At 42.3% G+C, this 23,484-nt stretch overlaps 1 protein-coding gene across 1 annotated transcript in view; it reads left to right on the top strand.

Annotated features, from left to right (window-relative positions):
• fign (fidgetin) overlaps nt 1–23,484 on the top strand; it is a 100,898-nt gene that overhangs the window by 13,929 nt on the left and 63,485 nt on the right. Inside the window, exons 4-5 of the mRNA XM_089002460.1 lie at nt 6,354–6,516; nt 10,175–10,284. The gene's annotated coding sequence lies outside the window, so the exon portion shown is untranslated. The remainder of the gene's footprint in view (nt 1–6,353; nt 6,517–10,174; nt 10,285–23,484) is intronic.

The following is a 23,484-nucleotide window of genomic DNA, read 5'->3' as shown; positions in this document are numbered from 1 at the left end:
CTGAATACAACACAATTTAATACATGTGTGGAAAACAAAAACTGCAACGTTTACATTACTTACGTTGATAAAGTATTCTGCGGCACGTCGAACTCTTTCGCAATGGAGGATTTGCTTCTTGTTGGATTGTCCTCCACAGCCACTATTGCCTTGTACTTAGTTACGATGTCACATTTCTTACGTTTCCCCATGGTTGAAATTGGTGTTGAACAACTGCACTATTACGTCTGTGTACGCTCTCAGTCGTACAGGAGTGGTCCATCGATGAAAAGGTTTCTTCAGCCATCATCTGTACTTTGAAGGTGTCGTACATTTCGCTTCTTATCCAAGAAACTTTCTGAGCAAACTAAAGTCTTACTGGTAGTTTCGGCCCTATATACAGTAAAGTCTCGTTATATCGATATCGGTTATATCGATAGTACTGCTTATTACGATACTATTTCTATCAACTCAAGGAGAAAATTACATGCCCGCAGGATCGGATATATCGATAGTCCGGTTATATCGATATTTTTTCAGACTCCCGAGAATATCGATATAACGAGACTTTACTGTATATATATATATATATATATATCCCTACTGTCCAGACGTGGCGGTGCCGGACTCTGCTATGATAGGTCCCGGCTCTCAGGTTGGGGGGGAGCAGAGGTCTAATCCCTGCGGTTCCACTGATCGCTTCTATTGTCCTGACTAACGACTGGCCTGATTGCCCAATTTGCCCTGGTATCATCATGACTAATCCAATGTTGCCTAAGCAGCAGTGTATTGTACGAACGATCCAAATTGAACCTCACCCCACCATTACGGTTCAGGCTGCCAAATGAAGAACAAAGTAATGTAGTTTATTCAATACTTTGTAAAAATGAAAATAGTAAAGAGTAATACATTGGGGAGACTAAACAAATTCTCAAAAAAAAGACTTTATCGACATCGCAGGGATAATACGAGTGGGCCTCAATCGGCAGTACATATATATGCACCTAAAAGCTAGCAACCACTCATTTGACGACAATGAGGTTAAAATCTTAGCCAAAGAAAATACATGGTTTGAAAGGGGAGTAAAAGAAGCTATTTTCATAAAACAGCAAAATCCCTCCCTTAACCGTAATGGTATCGTACTAACCGGAACTAATTATACATAAAAGACTAGAAATTTGCCGGGAAATGAAAATAGTATCGTAATAAGCAGTACTATCAATACAACCAATATCGATATAATGAGACTTTACTGTATTTACCCTTGAATACAACATGGCGGGGATTTCATTTCCAAGCAGCTTGTCCACTATTCATCCATCCAAAGCATTGACTAAAGATGGACTTGATCTGCCCGTAAGCGGACGATAATTCCGCCGGCTCTTTTTTTTTCTTCCCGTAAGAGGTCTTTATTTCTATAAAGTACATCCAAACCTGAGACTTTATTTGACCATGAATAAAGCTTTCCTCCGGGGTCTTAGATTGTTATGCTAGCCAATGGCCTTATTCCCCTGCTAAAGGCCTCGAGCCCAAGCTGGGACATCTCTGCTTTAAATCAGCTTTGGTATCTCACTGACGCCGATGATTTCCTTGTAGGCCTTTTGTGCGCTTTAGAAGTGATCACCCTTACCTTCATTACCCTGGTGGATTAAACAGGGCAGAGCGGTTCAGTCGTCTCTCACGCCGCTTGGCAACGCCTCTACCTTTGTAACCAATAAAAGACTAACTAGAGAAGAATGAAGCGATGGGAGAATCAATCTACTGGAAGCCTCCCCGCGGTTTTCTCATCATCTCGCGTGTCGTATGTCATCTTAGATGGCAACACAAAAAGGTAAAACTCGGTATGAGGCATGGCTAGGGCCGCTATTCAATGCGCCTAAAAGCCACGGAGGCGTGAAGTGAGAGATAAGTTGGGGACTTTGTGTTTGTGACTGCTTTTTTTTCCCCCGCTAATGCTTCACAGCTATGCTAGCGGACTGTTTCTCTATACACGGGTCGATGGATACCTTGGCTTACGAACTTAATTGGTTCCAAGACAGAGTGTGTAAGGTGAAAAGTGTATCCCAAAAATTAATTTCCCATAGGAAACCATTAAGATGAGAATAATCCGTTCCCAGGTCCCCATAAAATACAATTTTCGAATTTTCTAAGCCTTAAAACTACACAAAACAAATCTTATTTTATGTATAATAAATGTGCTATGGTATTATAATTAAAGAAATAAACTGTACTGTATAATGTCGTTTTATTTACCTTTGTGATGGTCATTGATGGCTTGATGGAATGGAGTGGTCGGTTTTACCAGCATTAAACACTTCTTTCACCATCTTGAGGAATGATCCCTTATAGGTCCTTTCTCTGTGATAATTTTACCTTGTTCCTCATCAATTGTGTTCTGTTTAGCTGGGTTAATAGTTTTTTTGCATCAAGCGTCCAGATGGCTTGTGCGACTTGTTTGTGGAGCCTGATTGATGGCATATTTTAACCTTGTAGTCTACACTCTGCCTTTGAACTATCAAAGTTGAAACTCTCTCACTGTCGTCTGCCTGTCTCTTTAATGCTTAAACCACCCCCCCTCACTGCTGCGTTCTTGACCAATCACATGGCTTTAACCAAAGACTGGGGGCGGGGAATAGAGGACAAAAACGAGCTGGCTGCCATTTCGTTGTTAGAAGAACGGGCTCGTTCGCAAACGACACAGCTCTGTGAAAAAGGTTCGTATGCGAAGGTAAAGTTCTGTTTTATGGGGACCTGGGAACGGATTATTCTCATTTTAATGGTTTCCTATGGGATATTAATTTTTGGGATACACACTTTTCGCCTTACACCCTCTGTCTGGGAACCAATTAAGTTCGTAAGCCAAGGTATCACTGTAGAACTGCTTATCATTCCATTTTAAGTATCAACTTTGGAGAGTCTGACAGAAAGAATTGTTTGATAGAGTATTAAAAGTTTAAATGTCCACCCCTGTTCTCCTCCAAGTCCATTATCACAGTGACGCAAATGACAAAAATGTAAATTTCGCACTAAGCGACCATTGAAAGCGCTTTATGTTTCCATATGCTTTCACGCTGTCCAAAGAAGTCCGCTGCATTTGGTGGTCCGGACTACACTGTATGAGTACTCCACATCAGGGGTGTGTGTGTGGGGGGGGGATGAAGCTGTCTGTTCAGGTGATTGACACCAGCCCACATTAAGAGGTGGTTTTGGAAATTAGTCCGTGGAGACCCTTTGGAAGGCGAGCTAGCGAAGGAAGCCTTGTCTCTGAGAGGGAGCCGTGCCTTTTTAACCCCGCTCATTGGTATGCCGATGGGCGAGTGGCGAGCTGCTCTCTAAATGGCTGAGGCATCGCGGCTTGGTACCCCCTCGACACGTTCCTGCGCAGACAGAGCCCCGTGGAGAGCTGCCAACAATATGCAAGCCGCAACCCTCAAATTACAATGGAGCCAATTAATAATCACATTGTTATTTTACATTTTATAGCAAGTAGGGAGCTCGGCAGAACGAAGGACTCCACTGTCAAATACTTCTAATGAACAATGTGAAGCTATTGCTAAGATTTCGCATTTATGACTAATACGTCTGCTCTCAGTCGTACAGGAGTGGTCCATCGATGAAAAGGTTTCTTCAGCCGTCATCTGTACTTCTTTGAAGGTGTCGGACGTTTCGCTTCTTATCCAAGAATCTTCGTCAGCATACGATATGGTGGTGTGACGTTCAATTTCGATCGTTCGTACAATAGCCTGCTTACATACGATTAGTAATACTGATTAGGTGATACCGGAGGAAGTGGGGCAATCAGGCCAGTTGTTAGTCAAAACAATAGGAACAATCGGTGGAGCTGCAGGGAGTAGTCCTCTGCTCCCCCCAACCTGAGATCAGGGACCTATCATAGCAGAGTCCGGCACCGCCATGTCTGGACAGTATATATATATAGGGCCTAAACTACCAGTAAGAATTTAGTTCGCTGACGAAGTTTCTTGGATAAGAAGCGAAACATCCGACACCTTCAAAGAAGTACAGATGACGGCTGATGAAACCTTTTCATCGATGGACCACTCCTGGGTGGTCCATCTTGCGCATTGTCTGGGACGCTACATTGGAATCCTGATTACTCGAATTGATACGGGAGGACTTCTTTAATCAATTGCAAACATTTATGCTTTCCTCTTCAGAACTATTTGAATCATATTCAGAACTGGATGAGTAACAAGAAAGCATCTTAGCAGAATCTGAAGCCATTGTTTTGATTCTCCAGCAAGGCAAGACGTCTTGGGGTGACGCCACGAACAAGGGGGCGGGACCTTCTGAAACTGGCCATTTTTTTGCAGATTTTGGACACTTTAAAGGACAACCGACGTCACTTTTTTGTTTTTTAACTGACATCAGAAAAATGTTTTATAGCATCTAAAATACCCAAAACACGCAGTATGATATTTTTAGTCAAATGCAAAACGCCAATAAAAATGACTTAGTGTCTAAAATCTGCAAAAAAATTGAGCTGCGAATTGGGCATTTTCAGAAAGTCCCGCCCCCAGTTCGTGACGTCACGCCAAGACGTCTTGCATTGCTGCATAATCAAAACAATGGCTTCAGATTTGGAGAATATGCTTTCTTGTTACTCATCCAGTTATGAATATGATTCAAATAGTTCTGAAGAGGAAAGCATACATGTTTGCAATCGATTAAAGAATTTATTCCATGCCATTTTGAGGCAACATTGGGGGTAAATGTCTCACCCAAAAAGAGGCAGAAGAAAATGCCGACCTCTTATAGACATGACAGTGTATTGCATTTCCACAGGCTGATAAATTCCTTATATGGAGCTTGGACGCCCTCTTCTGGTGCAACACGAGGTTATATATCATACTGCGTGTTTTGGGTAGTTTCGATGCTATAAAACGTTTTTCTGATGTCAGTTAAAAAAAAAAAAAAAATGGTGACGGTTGTCCTTTAAACGTAATTTAGCCAGGGCGCTTGCTCTCATATCTGACAGCGCCGAAACGAGCAGGAAACAATTAGTATCGCCCCGAGCGTGATGCAATATTGATGAGAATCAAGAATAATATGACACCATCCGCCATGCTGTGAGGCAGGTGACGCGCAATCCCCATCGGTGTCTCGCTTTTGCTCTTCCGCAAGCATTTGTTCAAGTAAAAATCTTCCGCCGACGCTTTACTTCAACTTCAAACATCTCAGATGAAGCCAGAAGGAAATATGGCACTTTGCACTTCTTAAAGATGAGAGGACATTTTGACATCACTTTTTTTTTTTTTTTACCTTATATCATAAAACTGTTCCTCCGAGATGTATAATTTGATATCCTATAATTAATCCCACCTTTGCGTTAAGCATCGCCACATGAAGCGTTCCCTCAGCCTGTGGTATGGAACCGCCACGGCGCCCATGTCAGCCGCCGACACTTTTCCGCTCACTGACATGTTCATTTAAAGTCGTTAATCAGATGTAAATATGCAAAGCGGCTTCCCAGGGGCAGCCTTTGAAATGCAAATATGGGGTGCAAACAAAGGTGGGGTGGATATATAGGTTCTGATGCAGCAAAATCAGGGAGGTTGTTCACGCTCATTAAAATATGACACGGTATCAGCTTCAACCTTTTAAAATAGGACTCTATCTATCTATCCAGCTATCTATGTATCTAGCTAGCTAGCTAGCTATCTTTCTAGCTTTCTTTCTAGCTAACTAGCTAGTTTTCTAGCTTTATAGCTAGCTAGCTAACTTTCTCTCTATCTATGTCTATCTCTATTTATCTCGATCTATTTCTATCTATCTTTTATCTCTATTTATCTCTTTCAAGCTATCTAGCTAGCTTTCTAGCTATCTATATATGTATCTGTGTATCTAGCTAGCTAGTTATCTTTCTAGCTTTCTCTCTATCTATCTATCTATCTATCTATCTATCTATCTATCTATCTATCTATCTATCTATCTATCTATCTATCTATCTGTCTATCTGTCTATCTATCTACAGTAAAGTCTCGTTATATCGATATTCAAGGGAGTCCGAAAAAATATCGATATAACCGGGACTATCGATATATCCGACCCTGTTTGCATGTAATTTTCTCCGTGCGTGCATAGAAATAGTATCGATATAACCGGGACTATCGATATATCCGATATCGATATAACGAGACTTTACTGTATCTATCTATCTATCTATCTATCTATCTATCTATCTATCTATCTATCTATCTATCTATCTATCTATCTATCTATCTATCTATCTATCTATCTATCTATCTATCTATCTATCTATCTATAGATTGCAGCGCGCTGATTCTTTCCAATGTTTATGCAAAACCCTGCTGATGGTTTTTAACCATGCTCTCATGTCCCCATTGGAATTTTAGGAGGAGAATGTGGCATCCTGAGTGCATCAAGTGCCATTTTATGACACTGGAGTGGAACCTCATATTCAATTCCTGCTCAACACCCCTTCATTAATCAACCACCACTCACCGTTTTGGAGATAACTTTGCTAGCAATGCATCTTCAAAAAAAAACACCTCGCAGGTATAGTACACCACTGATGTTTTCACCCTTTGGAAATATAAACACTACAAAAGCTGGGATTTGTTATGGCCATTAAAGGACAACCGACGTCTCTGGACAAGTTGTGTCCATAATTTGAGCGTATTTTACAAATAATCCACTGCATATAGCTATATTTTACGTTTTAAGACTAACGCTGAATATTCCGGAAGTCTTGTTTTTGAGTTGGTGACGAGTCCGTACGTTACGTCACTGAAGGAAACGCCCCTGGCTGAAAAAAAGGACACATTGTAGCAGTCTTTCCATCACGTCAATGGATTTTGTTGTACTTGTTTGGTCTGAAAACTTCGTGTTGCACCAAAAAGAGGCAGAAGAGGGCGACAAAGCTCCGTGTTAGGAATTAATCAGCCTGTGGAAACGGGCTGATTAATTCCTTACACGGAGCTTTGTCGACATTTTCTGCCCCTTTTTGGGTGCGACATCCCCCCCCCCCTGTTGCCTCAAAATTTATATATATATATAAAGTTTTGATTCTCCAGCAAGGCAAGACGTCTTGGGGGTGACACCACGCACAAGGGGGCGGGACCTTCTGAAACTGGCCACTTCCGGGTTCATTTTTTTTTTGTGTGCAGATTTTGGACACTTTAACTCATTTTTATTGGTGTTTTGCATTTGACTAAAAATATCATACTGCGTGTTTTAGGTATTTTAAATGCTATAAAACGTTTTTCTGATGTCCGTTAGGAAACAAAAAAGTGATGTCGGTTGTCCTTTCAATGTATTTTTCGGTGACTAATTAGTCGAAGCAGAGCAATCCCGACCGATCACCCCCCCCCCCCCCCCCCCGCCCCCCGAGAGAGGTTCTTCAGCCCCCGGTGTGTGTACAGCCACTTAACCGGCCTCACAGACATTAGCCACCCATGACTTTACTGCCAATCCACATTCAACACCCACCGTAGCCCCCATTAAAATTTTACAGGTCAAAAATTTAAAAGGCTGTTAAAGAAATGCTTTTTCATTACATGTGACCAAAAAAAAAAACCCCAAAAGGAATAGGTCAGCCTGTGGCATAATGACACTGTAATTAGAGCGACATGGTTTGATAAAGTGTGACTGTAAATCAATGTAGTACTAATTAATCAATATCTTAATTATTAGACCTTTAAATGAGGATTTTGTTAAATTCCCCTGGATCTGGCTGCCACATTGGCCTCCTTTGTCATCATTAGAGCAAGCGCTGAGGGTTTTACAGTGTCCGACGTGCCATCAAATGGCGATGAATAGCGACAACAAAGAGCTTTGATATACTCTTGATGCTTAAGGAAGGGGAGAATTGAAGCTTCGGGAGGCGTATTTGTCCTATGATTGTAGGGTCATTCTGATTTCCACTCTATATCTTCCTGCACCTACTAATTAGATTCTTTTGTCTGAGCACCCACTCGAGTCACTTAGCCGTATGTGTTTCAGTGAGCAAATCATAATGAGCAATACCAATGGTCACGGATTGTGGGCTTTTGTGACACAATAATGTCCTTAGAACAAAAAAAACAAAAAACAAACAAAGGAAATAAAGCAAAACTGGTTGTACAGTGATACCTCCGTTTACGAACCCCTTGGCTTACGAACTTTTCGGTGTACGAATGTCAAATTTATGAATATTTTACCTTGGCATACAAACTTTTTTTCGGGATACACACTGAGCGCCACAATGAGTGACGTGTCGTTGGCGAACGAGCCCATTCTCCTAACAACAAAATGGCAGCCGACTTTTTTTTATTCCTCTATTCCCCGCCCCCAGTCTTCAGTTAAAGCCACGTGATTGGTCAAGAACGCAGCAGTGAGGGGGTGGGGGTTTACAGACAGAGAGAGAGTGAGGCCGTTCTCGTTTTTGCACATCGTCAGGCAGTGAATGAGTTAATGAACATTCTTATTTCAAACAAGCCCCTCCCCCCCAAAAAAAAAATAGGTCGTTGGGATGCATAGTTCGGCAAATCTTACGCGTCACTTTCACGTAATGAAATTCTTATCCGCCCGCGCCATCCCTCCAAGATGCGGAGCCTCATATTCATTCATTATTCAATATTATTTTTAATTGTTTGCACCAGATTGCTGCCGTCTAGTCAATTTACAACAATTTGAGAACTTGTTCGCCAATTGGTCCTGCGTCCATTGTTATCAGTGTAGCTCAACACAGTGAACACATTAGGACCATCAGAAATGTCCCCTGGAGACCAGTTTCGTTTCAAATACCCCCCCCCCCCCCACCCCAACCACTCCCTATATGCCACCCCCTTCACACTGTTTTTTTTAAGACAGGAAAAACCTCACCGTTAATCCTTCGCCGGAAACGAGTTTGAAAACGAAAATATTTTGTATTTTGCGCTGAGGCGACGTGCGGTACATGTGCATGTACTGCAAGGATAAAAATAAACAAAATAAAATAAATAAAATCCACAAATAAATAAATCTTTTCCATATGAATTGATTGCTAATCTCAAAAAAAAGGTACAAAACCAGGCAAGTGTTTGTTCCCATAGCAACTAGAGCGACTAGAGTGACACTCCCGCCCTGTTATTACAATTAACCCCTTTCACAACTTCTGATTGTGTTCTTCGGCTATTATTTGCGATGTCATTTGTCGATTTGAACGAATTAAAAATGTCGACGAAGACAGGTTGTTTCTTTCTTATCCGACAGTTGATGACGTAGGCTTCGAGAAGGATACAAACTTTATTGGTCAGTGTTTCTTAACAAAATACAATAAATACATATTGATTTATATAGCTCTTTAAAGGACAAGTTGTGTCCATAATTTGTGAAATCGCTTCAAATGACTTCTCCTCAGCGTATTTTACAAAGATTCCACCGCATATAGCTATATTTGACGTTTTAAGACTCGCACCGAATATTCAGGAAGTCTTGTTTTTGAGTTGGTGACGATGCCTACCGTGACGTCACGGAGGGAACGCCCCTGACCGAGAAAGCGACACACAATGCATTTTGGGTACTTTGTTTGGTCTGAAAACACCGTGTTGATGGCGAAATAAGAAGGAAAACACAAAAATAACGCAATGGTGAATCGTTGTGTGTTGCACCAAGACTACTATTTGATACTAGCTGACACAAATTCCCAGCAGACAAATCAGCCCATTTCCAACGGAGCTTGGGCGCCATCTTGTGCATTTTCTGGGACGCTACATTGCAGTCCAGATGGCTCGAATTGATACTGAATGACTTCTTTAATCGATTGCAAACATTTATGCTTTCCTCTTCAGAACTATTTGAATCATATTCATAACTGGATGAGTAACAAGAAAGCATATTTTCCGAATCTGAAGCCATTATTTTGATTCTCGAGCAAGGCAAGACTTCTTTGCGTGACGTCACGAACAAGGGGGCGGGACTTCCTGAAACGGAAACTTTCTGAGGTCATTTTGAAGTCGTTTTGGGACACTTTACGTCATTTTTATTGGTGTTTTTCATTTGACTAAAAATATCAGCCTGCGTGTTTTGGGTATTTTAGATGCTATAAAATGTTTTTTTGATGTCCGTTAGGAAACAAAAAAATGGTGTCGGTCATCCTTTAAGAATGAATACATTAATTTAATAATCTCCTAAAATAGACTCCCACCAAACTTGCACTTTGATTCTTATTACTTTTTTTGTTTTTACGTTGCAGTTCCGCCGGAGGAAATAAAGCTTCCCAATGCACACGGAGATTTATCAATACGACTATCTTGTGTAGCTGTACTTAATGCGATGGCTGCTCCGCGTTAAGTTCATATATAGGTGAGTTGTGGCGGAGGGGAAATATCTCCCTAGTTTTTTTTCCTCTTTTTTTTTTTTTTTTTTTCAATGCCTGCATGTATTACCCTCATTCAAAGGATTCCCGGGACTTCTAAGCATTGGGGGTGGTGGTTGGTGGACATATTAGCAGTTCTATGAAGTGGAAGAACAAGCGAGGTTAATGAGCAAGAGTAGACAGAGCAGTGCTGACATGAGTGGAAAGGGGGAAGACCTAGAGAGTTTCAATGCCTTGGTCCACGCCCCCCCCCCTCTTTCACCACCCCCTTTTTTAACCACATTTACCCTCTAAACTTGAACATCCAAGATGCTAACATTTAGAGAACAGCTAAAGCTAACTCATCTGAGCGTAAGTCCCAATGGTGCCTGGTTAAAAAAAAAAAAAAAAAAAAAAAGGACAAACGCAGATCTCACCCCCGCTTAGGTGGAACGAAAATCTGGAAATAATCAACCCCCCCTAACAGAAAACACTTTACCGCCACTGGAGTCCACTGCCCCTCAAGATTAGACTCAGGTACCTAATCCCAGGCGGCATCTCTCACACACCCCCTCCAGCTCCATCCCTCTCCTCCCTTCTCTTTCATGCGTCAGAGATGGCCAGCCATGGGGTGTCATTGGGGGCAGAGCGACTGCTGTGGCTGACACCTGCTGGGCGCTATAAATGTTGGGGGTGGGAAAGGAGTTGGGGGGGGGGGGGAAGCTGCCATTGTCGGTTTTACTGTAGTCGGTCTCTCGCGGGCCACTCGTTCTCATGGGGGAGAGACTTTAATGCGGGTTGAAGGCATCTGCCATCACCCCGCCATTAGATAAGCAAAGCGTCCACATGACTCAACCGATTCTCCCTCGTTCAGCATAGGGTGCGTTTTTATGCAGCCGGGAATGTTCTCGGCGTAGTTGGTGTCCCACAGGGCGCGGGGAATAACGCCAGAATAGGAAATGGATTGTTCAAATCAACGGTAGGAATGCGATCAGCTGTATGGTTAAAAAGTTATCTCGACTTGGAACGGATTAAAATTGTTGACATTGATTATAATGGGAACTGATGTTTTGGTTTTCAAGAAGGTCGGTTTTCAGCGGGTTTCTGGAGAGGATTATGGTCAAAAAACGAGGTTTGACTGTATTTGTCAATTATCCTTGAGAGTTTTGACAGGCGCTTATAAATGAAATTATTATTATTATTATTATTATTATTATTATTATTATTATTATTAAAGGAAATGTATTATTATTATTATTATTATAACCGTATCTATTAGCTAGCTAGCTACCCAACCATTTACTTGCTATCTATTAGCTGGCTGGCTATATAGCTGCCTATCGTTTAGCTATCTAGCTTGCTAGGTAGCTATCTATTAGCGACTGTGTCCTGTGACTGTGGAGTGACCTTGGGAGTTTTGAAAGGTGCTTATAGATTAAATGTATTATTATTATTACTGTATCTATTAGCTAGGTATCTACCTAACTATTTATTTGCTATCTATTAGCTGTTTAGCTAGCTAACATAGCTAGTTATCGTTTAGCTATCTAGCTGGCTAGGTAGCTATTAGCCACTGTATCCTGTGACTATAAAGTGACCTTGAGAGTTTTGAAAGATGCTTTTAAATGAAATATATTATTATTATTACTGTATCTATTAGCTAGCTAGCTAGCTTTCTATCTATTTCAGTTACTTCTTCGGGTTGAGTGAACACTGGCGCGTGTGGCTGCTGCTGCTCACCCACAGAAAATCTTATCCCGTGACTGTAAATTGACTTTGAGAGTTTTGAAAGGCGCTTATAAATGAAATGTATTATTATTATTATTATTATTATTATTATTATTATTATTATTACAGGTGTTGTGTAAATTGAGTTACGCAAATTAATCTTTGCATCTGAGTCGTTCAAATGTGTCTTGGTAAAGCAATTGTCCCCACGTGGTCACACACGTGCGCAAGGCTCGCTGCAGATGTCAGTGAGATAAAGCGTTTCCGTATGAAGCTAACCCAGATGTGGCGCACTCTCACTTGACAAACAGCTGAGTGCCCCCCCGCCCCCCGATTTCACAGCACATTACCTCCTCCGTCTTGCGTCCTTCTTTGGATGATTATAAACAGAGCGGTTTAAAATCTTCACCCTGGAAATTATGCTGGGAAGACATATGAGCATCATTGACCAAAAAGCAATTATTTGCACAAGTCACATCTCAGCTGTAAGATTTTGGATCACTCGTTCTTCAAGGTTGTAAATGAGTGGGATTTATCACGGAAAAAGAACACGGCCCATGAAAAAAAGAATATGTTTAATGATTAAATCAGTGATATATATACAGTAAAGTCTCGTTATATCGATATTCAAGGGAGTCCGAAAAAATATCGATATAACCGGGACTATCGATATATCCGACCCTGTTTGCATGTAATTTTCTCCGTGCGTGCATAGAAATAGTATCGATATAACCGGGACTATCGATATATCCAATATCGATATAACGAGACTTTACTGTAACTCATTCACTTTCCAGACGATGTGCAAAAATTTGTCCACTGCAGTGCCAGGGTTATTGTCATTTTCACTCAAATTCCAGCACCCACAAAATATTGAGTTTTAGGACGACATAAACATTCACAAACAACGATTGACCATTGCGGTATTTATATAGTTTTTCTTCTGATTTCGCGATCAATACAGTGTTTTCAGATGGAAAAAAAGTACCCAAAATGCATTGCGTGTACACCGACACAAGAGTCGTATCGATAAATCTCCTCATGCATGGGAGGGTTTATTTCCTCCGGCGGAACAGGAACATAAAACAAAGTAATAATAATCAAAGTGCGAGTTTGGTGGGAATCTATTTCAGGAGATTATTAAATTAATGTATTCATTCTAAAAAGACAACAGACACCATTTTTTTTTGTTTCCTATCCGACATCAGAAAAACATTTTATAGCATCTAAAATACCCAAAACATGCTGGCTGATGTTTTTAGTCAAATGCAAAACAACCAATAAAAATGAGTTAAAGTGTCCCAAAACTGCCACAAAATGAGCTTGGAAATGGGGAAACTCAGAAAGTCCCGCCCCCTTGTTTGTGACGTCACTCCAGGATACTCCTTCACAAACTGCATTGCTCCAGAATCAAAACAATGGCTTCAGAGAGTTCAGATTCGGATAAGATGCTTTCTTGTTACTCATCCAGTTATGAATAGGATTCAAATAGTTCTGAAGAGGAAAGCATACATGTTTGCAATCGATTCAAGAAGTCCTTCCGTATCAATTCGAGCCATCTGCAAGCGATGAAACCGGTGAAAATCTGGACTCCAATGTAGCGCCCGGAAAATGCACAAGATGGCGGACAAGCTCCATTGGAAATGAACTGATTTGTCCGCTGGGAATTTGTGTCAACTTACACCTTCTTTATGCGTGTTACCGCAATTGGCTGCGACACTCAATGATTTACCATCGCGTTATTTTTATAGTTTTCCATCTAATTTCGCGATCAACATGGTGTTTTCAGACGAAAAAAAGTACCCAAAATGCATTGAGTGTCACTTTCTCAGTCAGGGGCGTTCCTTCTGTGACGTCACATAGGGCATCGTCATCAACTCGAAAACAAGACCCCATGAATATTCAGTCTTAAAAGGTAAAATATAGCTATATGCGGTGGAATGTTTGTAAAAAAATGCGCTCAGTCGAAGTCATTTCAAGTGATTTTACAAATTATCGACGCAACTTGTCGGTTGTCGCTCTCAAAATGAAAACTAACTGAATTAGAAAAATAATGTAATTAACAATCCCAAATTATTATAACCCTCTTGTGGATACTTGAATGGGTTTTTTTTCCATTTGTACAGTAAAGTCTCGTTATATCGATATCGGATATATCGATAGTCCCGGTTATATCGATACTATTTCTATGCACGCACAGAGAAAATTACATGCAAACAGGGTTGGATATATCGATAGTCCCGGTTATATCGATATTTTTTCTGACTCCCTTGAATATCGATATAACGAGACTTTACTGTATTTCTCCCTTCTCCGCTCTCCGACTCAGCTTTTTTTAAACACTACATGCACAGACGCTCTTTCCAAATCATCTCCCCTGGATCTCCAATTTGTATTTCTTTGACTGCTACAGGCGGCGGCGGCGGCGCTTTAGCAGGCCTGTCAGAGCCCCGAGTTTCCCTTCGCACTGTCAAAGTGTGACGCCTCCCATCCCGTTTGCTTGTCAGTCTATTGAAGAAAAAAAAAGTGGATTAATGTCACTTTCAGGCAGCTTCACAAAGCAATGCCTCGCCTCTTACATGCCGGCGATTCTTGTTGAGACAGTCGGCCGTGGCATCTGGGAAAGGGGAAAGACATGCTGGGGGTTGGAGGGGGGTGAAGGTTGTGAGAGGAGGAGAAAGGGGAGGGGAGAGACAGAGAGAGACAGAGAGAGACAGACAGATCGAGACAGAGAGAGAGAAGACAATGAGGGAGAGAGAGAGAGAGTTGGTGGTCATCAGACGTATGGACTGTTTGGAGGCAGATGCTTAATCACGCATAAGCAGCATCGGCGTGCCGACATTGCCATGCCTTTTCGAGATGTGATGGCTGCGCGTGGATGTGTGTTTGCCGGCAAAACGCCCACCTCCAAGACTCTCCGCACTAGCCTCCCTCCCTACCACAACCAACCACTGTCCCCCCTCCTTCTCTTGATTTTCCCCAGAGACACCCCGCGGAGAAAACGACAAGGCAGCAGAAATGTACAAAAACGCCTCTCTTTGCCGAAACGGTGCAAAAAGAAATAAAAACAAAATAAAAGCGTCACTCTAATCTTCAACCGCGATGGTAATTAGGTTTGCTAATGTCACCAATGATCACATATTGAGTTGTTATTTCTAAACGGGGCTTTGTGTAGTAAAACGTGTTGAAATTGCAATACAGTGATACCTTGGCTTACAAAGTTAATTGGTTCCCAGACAGAGTGTGTCAGGCGAAAAGTGTGTATCCCAAAAAATAATTTCCCATAGGAAACCATTAAAATGAGAATAATCCGTTCCCAGGTCCCCATAAAACATCATTTTATACTAAATAAGCCTTAAAACTACACAAAATATACCATATTTTATGTGTAATAAATGTGCTACTGTAAGAAATACACTGTACTATATAATAAAGTCATTGTATTTACATTTGTGATGGTCGTTGATGGCTTGATGGAATGGGGTGGGATGAGGTCGGAAGGAGAGAATTGCTGTTTGGAAGCAGAGTCAAATTCCATAAGGACTCCATTCCAGTCATATTTCTATTAAAGTATACTTCACTTTTCTTTCTTTTCTTTTGCGATGGTCGTTGATGGCTTGATGGAACGGAGTGGCCGCTTTCATCAGCATGAAACACTTGATGAGGAACATAGCCTTCGTCTTTCACCATCTTGAGGAATGAGCCCTTGTAAGTGCTTTCTCTGCGATAATTTTACCTTGCGCCTTACACTCCGGTGCACCTTATATATGGAACAAGTTTGAAAATTCACCATTTAAAAAAAGGGGGGCTGGCTTTTCATTCTCGAACACTTTCTACAGATGCTTCTGCAATTAACTCTAATTAGAGCGGCAAAACACCGCACAGTCCTGGTGGGTACGGTGTTTTGTTCACAAAAGTTAATGTAGTCTGTGATGGTGTTGGTGAGTGAGTCAATGTCTTCCCCATGAATCTCAGTAAAGAGCTCCCACCTGGTTGAATCAAAACAGTCCCGCAGAGCTTCTTCAGCTTCTGTGGACCATCTTTTGATCGTGCGGGTCACAGCTGGTTGCCTCTGGACAAGGGGTTTGTACACAAAAAAGGGGTTTGTACACAAAAAGACAACAGACACCATTTTTTTTTGTTTCCTATCCGACATCAGAAAAACATTTTATAGCATCTAAAATACCCAAAACATGCTGGCTGATGTTTTTAGTCAAATGCAAAACAACCAATAAAAATGAGTTAAAGTGTCCCAAAACTACCACGAAAGGAGCTCGGAACTAGGGAGATTCAGAAAGTCCCGCCCCCTTGTTTATGACATCACGCCAGGATACCCCTTCACAAACTGCCTTGCTCCAGAATCAAAACAATGGCTTCAGAGAGTTCAGATTCGGATAAGATGCTTTCTTGTTACTCATCCAGTTATGAATAGGATTCAAATAGTTCTGAAGAGGAAAGCATACATGTTTGCAATCGATTCAAGAAGTCCTTCCGTATCAATTCGAGCCATCTGCAAGCGATGAAACCAGTGAAAATCTGGACTCCAATGTAGCACCCGGAAAATGCACAAGATGGCGCACAAGCTCCATTGGAAATGAACTGATTTGTCCGCTGCGAATTTGTGTCAACTTACACCTTCTTTATGCGTGTTACCGCAATTGGCTGCGACACTCAATGATTCACCATCGCGTTATTTTTATAGTTTTCCATCTAATTTCGCGATCAACATGGTGTTTTCAGACGATAAAAAGTACCCAAAATGCATTGAGTGTCACTTTCTCAGTCAGGGGCGTTCCTTCTGTGACGTCACATAGGGCATCGTCATCAACTCGAAAACAAGACCCCATGAATATTCAGTCTTAAAAGGTAAAATATAGCTATATGCGGTGGAATCTTTGTAAAAAAAATGCGCTCAGTCGAAGTCATTTGAAGTGATTTTACAAATTATGGACGCAACTTGTCGGTTGTCGCTCTCAAAATGAAAACTAACTGAATTAGAAAAATAATGTAATTAACAATCCCAAATTATTATAACCCTCTTATGGATACTTGAATGGTTTTTTTTTCATTTGTACAGTAAAGTCTTGTTATATCGATATCGGATATATCGATAGTCCCGGTTATATCGATACTATTTCTATGCACGCACAGAGAAAATTACATGCAAACAGGGTTGGATATATCGATAGTCCCGGTTATATCGATATTTTTTCTGACTCCCTTGAATATCGATATAACGAGACTTTACTGTATTTCTCCCTTCTCCGCTCTCCGACTCAGCTTTTTTTAAACACTACATGCACAGACGCTCTTTCCAAATCATCTCCCTTGGATCTCCAATTTGTATTTCTTTGACTGCTACAAGCGGCGGCGGCGGCGCTTTAGCAGGCCTGTCAGAGCCCCGAGTTTCCCTTCGCACTGTCAAAGTGTGACGCCTCCCATCCCGTTTGCTTGTCAGTCTATTGAAGAAAAAAAAAGTGGATTAATGTCACTTTCAGGCAGCTTCACAAAGCAATGCCTCGCCTCTTACATGCCGGCGATTCTTGTTGAGACAGTCGGCCGTGGCATCTGGGAAAGGGGAAAGACATGCTGGGGGTTGGAGGGGGGTGAAGGTTGTGAGAGGAGGAGAAAGGGGGGGGGGGGGAGACAGAGAGAGACAGAGAGAGACAGAGAGAGACAGACAGATCGAGACAGAGAGAGAGAAGACAATGAGGGAGAGAGAGAGTTGGTGGTCATCAGACGTATGGACTGTTTGGAGGCAGATGCTTAATCACGCATAAGCAGCATCGGCGTGCCGACATTGCCATGCCTTTTCGAGATGTGATGGCTGCGCGTGGATGTGTGTTTGCCGGCAAAACGCCCACCTCCAAGACTCTCCGCACTAGCCTCCCTCCCTACCACAACCAACCACTGCCCCCCCCTCCTTCTCTTGATTTTCCCCGGAGACACCCCGCGGAGAAAACGACAAGGCAGCAGAAATGTACAAAAACGCCTCTCTTTGCCGAAACGGTGCAAAAAGAAATAAAAACAAAATAAAAGCGTCACTCTAATCTTCAACCGCGATGGTAATTAGGTTTGCTAATGTCACCAATGATCACATATTGAGTTGTTATTTCTAAACGGGGCTTTGTGTAGTAAAACGTGTTGAAATTGCAATACAGTGATACCTTGGCTTACAAAGTTAATTGGTTCCCAGACAGAGTGTGTCAGGCGAAAAGTGTGTATCCCAAAAAATAATTTCCCATAGGAAACCATTAAAATGAGAATAATCCGTTCCCAGGTCCCCATAAAACATCATTTTATACTAAATAAGCCTTAAAACTACACAAAATATACCATATTTTATGTGTAATAAATGTGCTACTGTAAGAAATACACTGTACTATATAATAAAGTCATTGTATTTACATTTGTGATGGTCGTTGATGGCTTGATGGAATGGGGTGGGATGAGGTCGGAAGGAGAGAATTGCTGTTTGGAAGCAGAGTCAAATTCCATAAGGACTCCATTCCAGTCATATTTCTATTAAAGTATACTTCACTTTTCTTTCTTTTCTTTTGCGATGGTCGTTGATGGCTTGATGGAACGGAGTGGCCGCTTTCATCAGCATGAAACACTTGATGAGGAACATAGCCTTCGTCTTTCACCATCTTGAGGAATGAGCCCTTGTAAGTGCTTTCTCTGCGATAATTTTACCTTGCGCCTTACACTCCGGTGCACCTTATATATGGAACAAGTTTGAAAATGCACCATTAAAAAAAAGGGGGATGGCTCTTCATTCTCGAACACTTTCTACAGATGCTTCTGCAATTAACTCTAATTAGAGCCAGGAGTACAGCTTCATGTAAACACTGGCGACCCTCTGCAAACCCATTAGAAAAGAAACGTCACACAGTAGCATGTCAATAAAACACGCACACACACACTGACCAATAGGCACACCTTGAAGTGGATGCTTGACAAAAAGGTTGACATGAGCAATGCATTGTCGTCACCGGGAAGGTCAAGTTATTATTGTGTTCATTTTAAAACGACAACACGGTAAAGAAAGAAGTAAGGTATGAAAAGACAATTTCATGCAAGTTTGTTTATTGCCGCATTGTCGCTTTTGTCGCATAAGAAAAGCAATTTCTATTGTGGATGACGTTGGCGGAGTAGTTGTCATTATGTGCGGCGCGCCGCCGACGTTACGGGCGCGTTCTTTTGTGTGGGGTGACTGAAGAAACTTTTCTTTCAAAGAATTAGAATTAATTTGATCATACGAAGGGTGATTTAATCAAATTACAGTGATACGATCGAGGAATAAAGGACAAAAAAAATGTCGGCAGCCATTTTCTTTTATGGAGAATGGCATCACTCTGTCTATATCTGTAAACCCCCCCGCCCCTCACTGCTGCGTTCTTGACCAATCACGTGGCTTTAACCGACGACTGGGGGCGGTGAATAGAGGACCAAAACAAGCCAGTTGCCATTTTATTTTAGGAGAACGGGCTCGTTCGCGAAACACACATCGCTCATTGTGGCAGCTCCGTGTGTATCCCGAAAAATAGTTTGTATGCCAAGGTAAAATATTCATAAATTTAACATTCGTAAACCGATGCATCACTGTATTTGTCTCTTTTGCAACAACATTCGGACATCTGTACGCTGTGTTAATATAGCATTCCTTCAAGGCTAAGAGCAAGTGGGCCGTCCTGCATAAAGATGAGCTCGCCGTGTATGAAACCATTACAAGTGGTCGATTTAAAGTTGTGACAGTTCAAGGAAAACTGGGGGCGGGGAAGAGGTATGGGGGTGGGGCGTAACATATTCAGAATGGCGCGGCGCAAGGTCGGCGTTTTACTACCTCTTCATGTCTATGCACCGAGGCAGACAAGGATGCAGCACATTTCATTTGGGACCGTCGCGGAAGACAATGTGAATCCGTGACTCGTCTAGACGCCGCCATTCTCGTCCTTAGCGCGCGGCTCGGCGAAATAAATCCGGGACGCTATCTGCGATTGACGCAACGAGCTCTCCGGTCGAACAATGCGACGCTCTTGACTCGCTTTGTAATACATTTGATTTCCATTGCAAAGTAGAACGGCGGCTGATTGACCCGCATTCCAGAGCTCGTCGGCTCTCTTTTGCCACACCTGGGGCCCCGGCGCCGGTGTGCGGCTGTCACCGGCCGTCGCCGCCGCCCCCGCGATTGATGACAGCTATTCACTGATGAAGCCGTATTCATCATTCCTGTCCAGGGCTGCACTGACCAGATGGACCCTGACCATCCATCGGCTGTCAGGGACACATCTGTTCCCGTTGTTGCTTAGAGTACTAACAAGTCACCTACTCCGTGAAAGGCTGGTGTCACACACACACACACACACACACACACACACACACACACACCACACACACACACACACACACACACAACGCAACCGTATAGACACACAATTCGCGCTATTATAGCGCATCTTTGTTTTCCCCGAAACGAGCACTTTCCGTTACAATCCGATTCTGCATGAAATGTCCTCAACCGGAGCTTTTTAATCATCATTTTCGGCTAACGCTAACACACCAAAATAATGGAACATGAGCGGAAATATTTATTCTACAGTCATCCAATCCCCCGGAATAAAAACTACATTTGTCGTATGAAGCAGTTGTAGATCAAAGAGGAGAGGATCAAAGCATCGTTTTCACCAGTGGATCAGGGACGTCATAGCGGAATGTGCACGTCCGCTACAATGCAAACATGAAGCGATAGCATCCATTGTCGAAAAGAGATAGTCACCCATTTCCTGCGCCCACGTCAATCCACTTTGATTCCATTTGCTATCTATTAGCTAGCTACCTTGCTGGCTATCTATTTGCTATCCATTTGCGATCTCTTAGCTATCTGTCTAACTAGCTACCTTGCTGGTTATCTAGTTGCGATCATTTACTATCTATTAGCGATCTGTCTAGCTGGCTAGCTATGTATCTGGCTATCTATTAGCTATCTGTTAGCTACCTAGCTAGCTTGCTATCTATTTGAGTTACTTCCAGATTGAGTGAACGCTGGCGCATGTGGCTGCCGCTGCTCACCCGCAGAAAAACTGATTTTTGTGACTGTAAAGTGACCTTGAGAGTTTTGAAAGGCACTTAGAAATGAAATTATTATTGTATTATTATTAAAGGACAAGTTATGTCCATAATTTGTAAAATCACTTCAAATGACTTCTACTGAGCGGATTTTACAAAGATTCCACGGCATAGAGCTATATTTTACGTTATAAGACTCTTGCTGAATATTCAGGAAGTCTTTTTTTCGAGTTGATGACAATGCCCTACGTGACGTCACGGAGGGAACACCCCTGACCGACAAAGCGACACACAATGCATTTTGCGGTACTTTGTTTGGTCTGAAAACTTAGTGTTGATCCGTGTTGATGGCGAAATTAGAAGGAAAAGACATAAATGACACGATGGTGAATCGTTGTGTGTTGCACCAAGACTACTATTTGATACTAGTTGACACAAATTCCCAGCAGACAAATCAGCCCATTTATAACGGAGCTTGGGCGCCATCTTGTGCATTTTTCTGGGACACTACACGCTGTTCTTGACGGCTCGAATTGATAAGGGAGGTCTCCTTTAATCGATTGCAAACATGTATGCTTTCCTCTTCAGAACTATTTGAATCATATTCAGAACTGGATGAGTAACAAGAAAGCATATTTTCCGAATCTGAAGCCATTGTTTTGATTCTCGAGCAAGGCAAGACGTCTTGGCGTGACATCACGAACAAGGGGGCGGGACCTTCTGAAAATCTCCTCTTCCGGGGTCATTTTGAAGTCGTTTTTAGACACTTGAACTCATTTTTATTGGCGTTTTGCATTTGACTAAAAATATCATACTGTGTGTTTTGGGTATTTTAGATGCTACAAAACGTTTTTCTGATGTCAGTTAGGAAACAACGCGTCGGTTGTCCTTTAATAATAAAGCGCATCACGTCCGCCCACTGTTCTCCCGCCACAGCCGCCCGAGTGGTGTTCTTGTTTTAAAACAGGGTGGGGGGGGCAATTATCAAGCGATTAACACGTCGCTCCTGCCGCAACAGGGTGCGGCGAGAAAACGCATGTTGTTTCCAAAAAGGCACTTGGCCGCTTACCATCTTTCAAGGTGACGGAAATTATTGCCGATCTTGCACGACAGTGAAGGGCGCCGGACAGGTTGTGTGTGTGTGTGTGTGTGTGTGTGTGTGTGTGTGTGTGTGTGTGTGTGTGTGTGTGTGGCTTATGAATGTGAAAGTCATTGCGGTTTGGCCTTCCTCGCTTGTTTTTACTGCCCCACGCTAGCAGATTAGCTTTACTCAGCAAATTCCTCTCCGGTGGGGAACGGTGGCGGCAGGTGACGGAAAACCGGTCTCGGGTGGCTAAATCCCGACTGTCCTCATGTTAATTATTGATCATGTGATCAAGAGATTTTTTTGTTTCTGAAAGCGAGAACTCTGACTTGTTTTGTGAGAGCTACCAAAAGATCAATACTTTCAATCATGCCAGAGAGCTCTTGTGTCAGTCACGCTGAGTAAGGTGATTACAATTGAGTCTTAAGACAATGAAGAACTTCACGGGGGGTAGAGAGGGGGCTTCCTCCAGCACACTCGGCTTCCTCTCAGGGAGCCTGATGAAGTCGCGGCGGCTAAATAGAGCCGCCGAACCACTTAAGCGTTCACCGTGAAAGCCTGACATCGCTGAGCTTCAGCCAAAGTCCTCGGTTCGAGTGCGTTGCTCAAACACCACTTGAACGAGATTCGGGTCAAGATGATTACGACGAGCCGACGGGGTTCCTGTCACGAGTCACTCCGTCATGCAGTGTGTTACCCGCATTCGAAAGTACAGTGATACCTTGGCTTACGAACTTAATTGGTTCCCAGACAGAGTGTGTAAGGCGAAAAGTGTGTATCCCAAAAATTCATTTCCCATAGGAAACCATTAAAATGAGAATAATCCGTTCCCAGGTCCCCATAAAACATAATTTTCTACTTTCTGAGCCTTAAAACTGCACAAAATATACCATATTTTATGTATAATAAATGTGCTATGGCATTATAATTAAAGAAATAAACTCTACTGTATAATAAAGTCATTTTATTCACCTTCTTGATGGTCATTGATGGCTTGATGGAATGGAGTGGCCGCTTTCATCAGCATTAAAATTAAACACTTGATGAGGAACGTCGCCTTCTTCTTTCACCATCTTGAGGAATGATCCCTTGTAGGTGCTTTCTCAGCGATAATTTTACCTTGTTCCTCATCAATTGTGTTCTGTTTAGCTGGGTTGATAGCTTTTTGCATCAAGTGAACAAATGGCTTATTGGGTTATTTGCGGAGCCTGATTGATGGGAATTTTAACCTTGCAGTCAGCTCTGAGCCCCTTCTTATTTGCTATGGTGATGGACAGGCTGACAGACGATGTTAGACAAGAATCTCCTTGGACCATGATGTTTGCAG

The sequence above is a fragment of the Hippocampus bargibanti genome, linkage group LG08, assembly GCF_051943395.1.
Source record: "Hippocampus bargibanti isolate YZ-2025 linkage group LG08, ASM5194339v1, whole genome shotgun sequence".
In the NCBI taxonomy this organism is placed as follows: Eukaryota; Metazoa; Chordata; class Actinopteri; order Syngnathiformes; family Syngnathidae; genus Hippocampus; species Hippocampus bargibanti.
The sequence above is the reverse complement of the archived record's forward strand: the minus strand, read 5'-3'. Positions and strand labels throughout refer to the sequence as shown.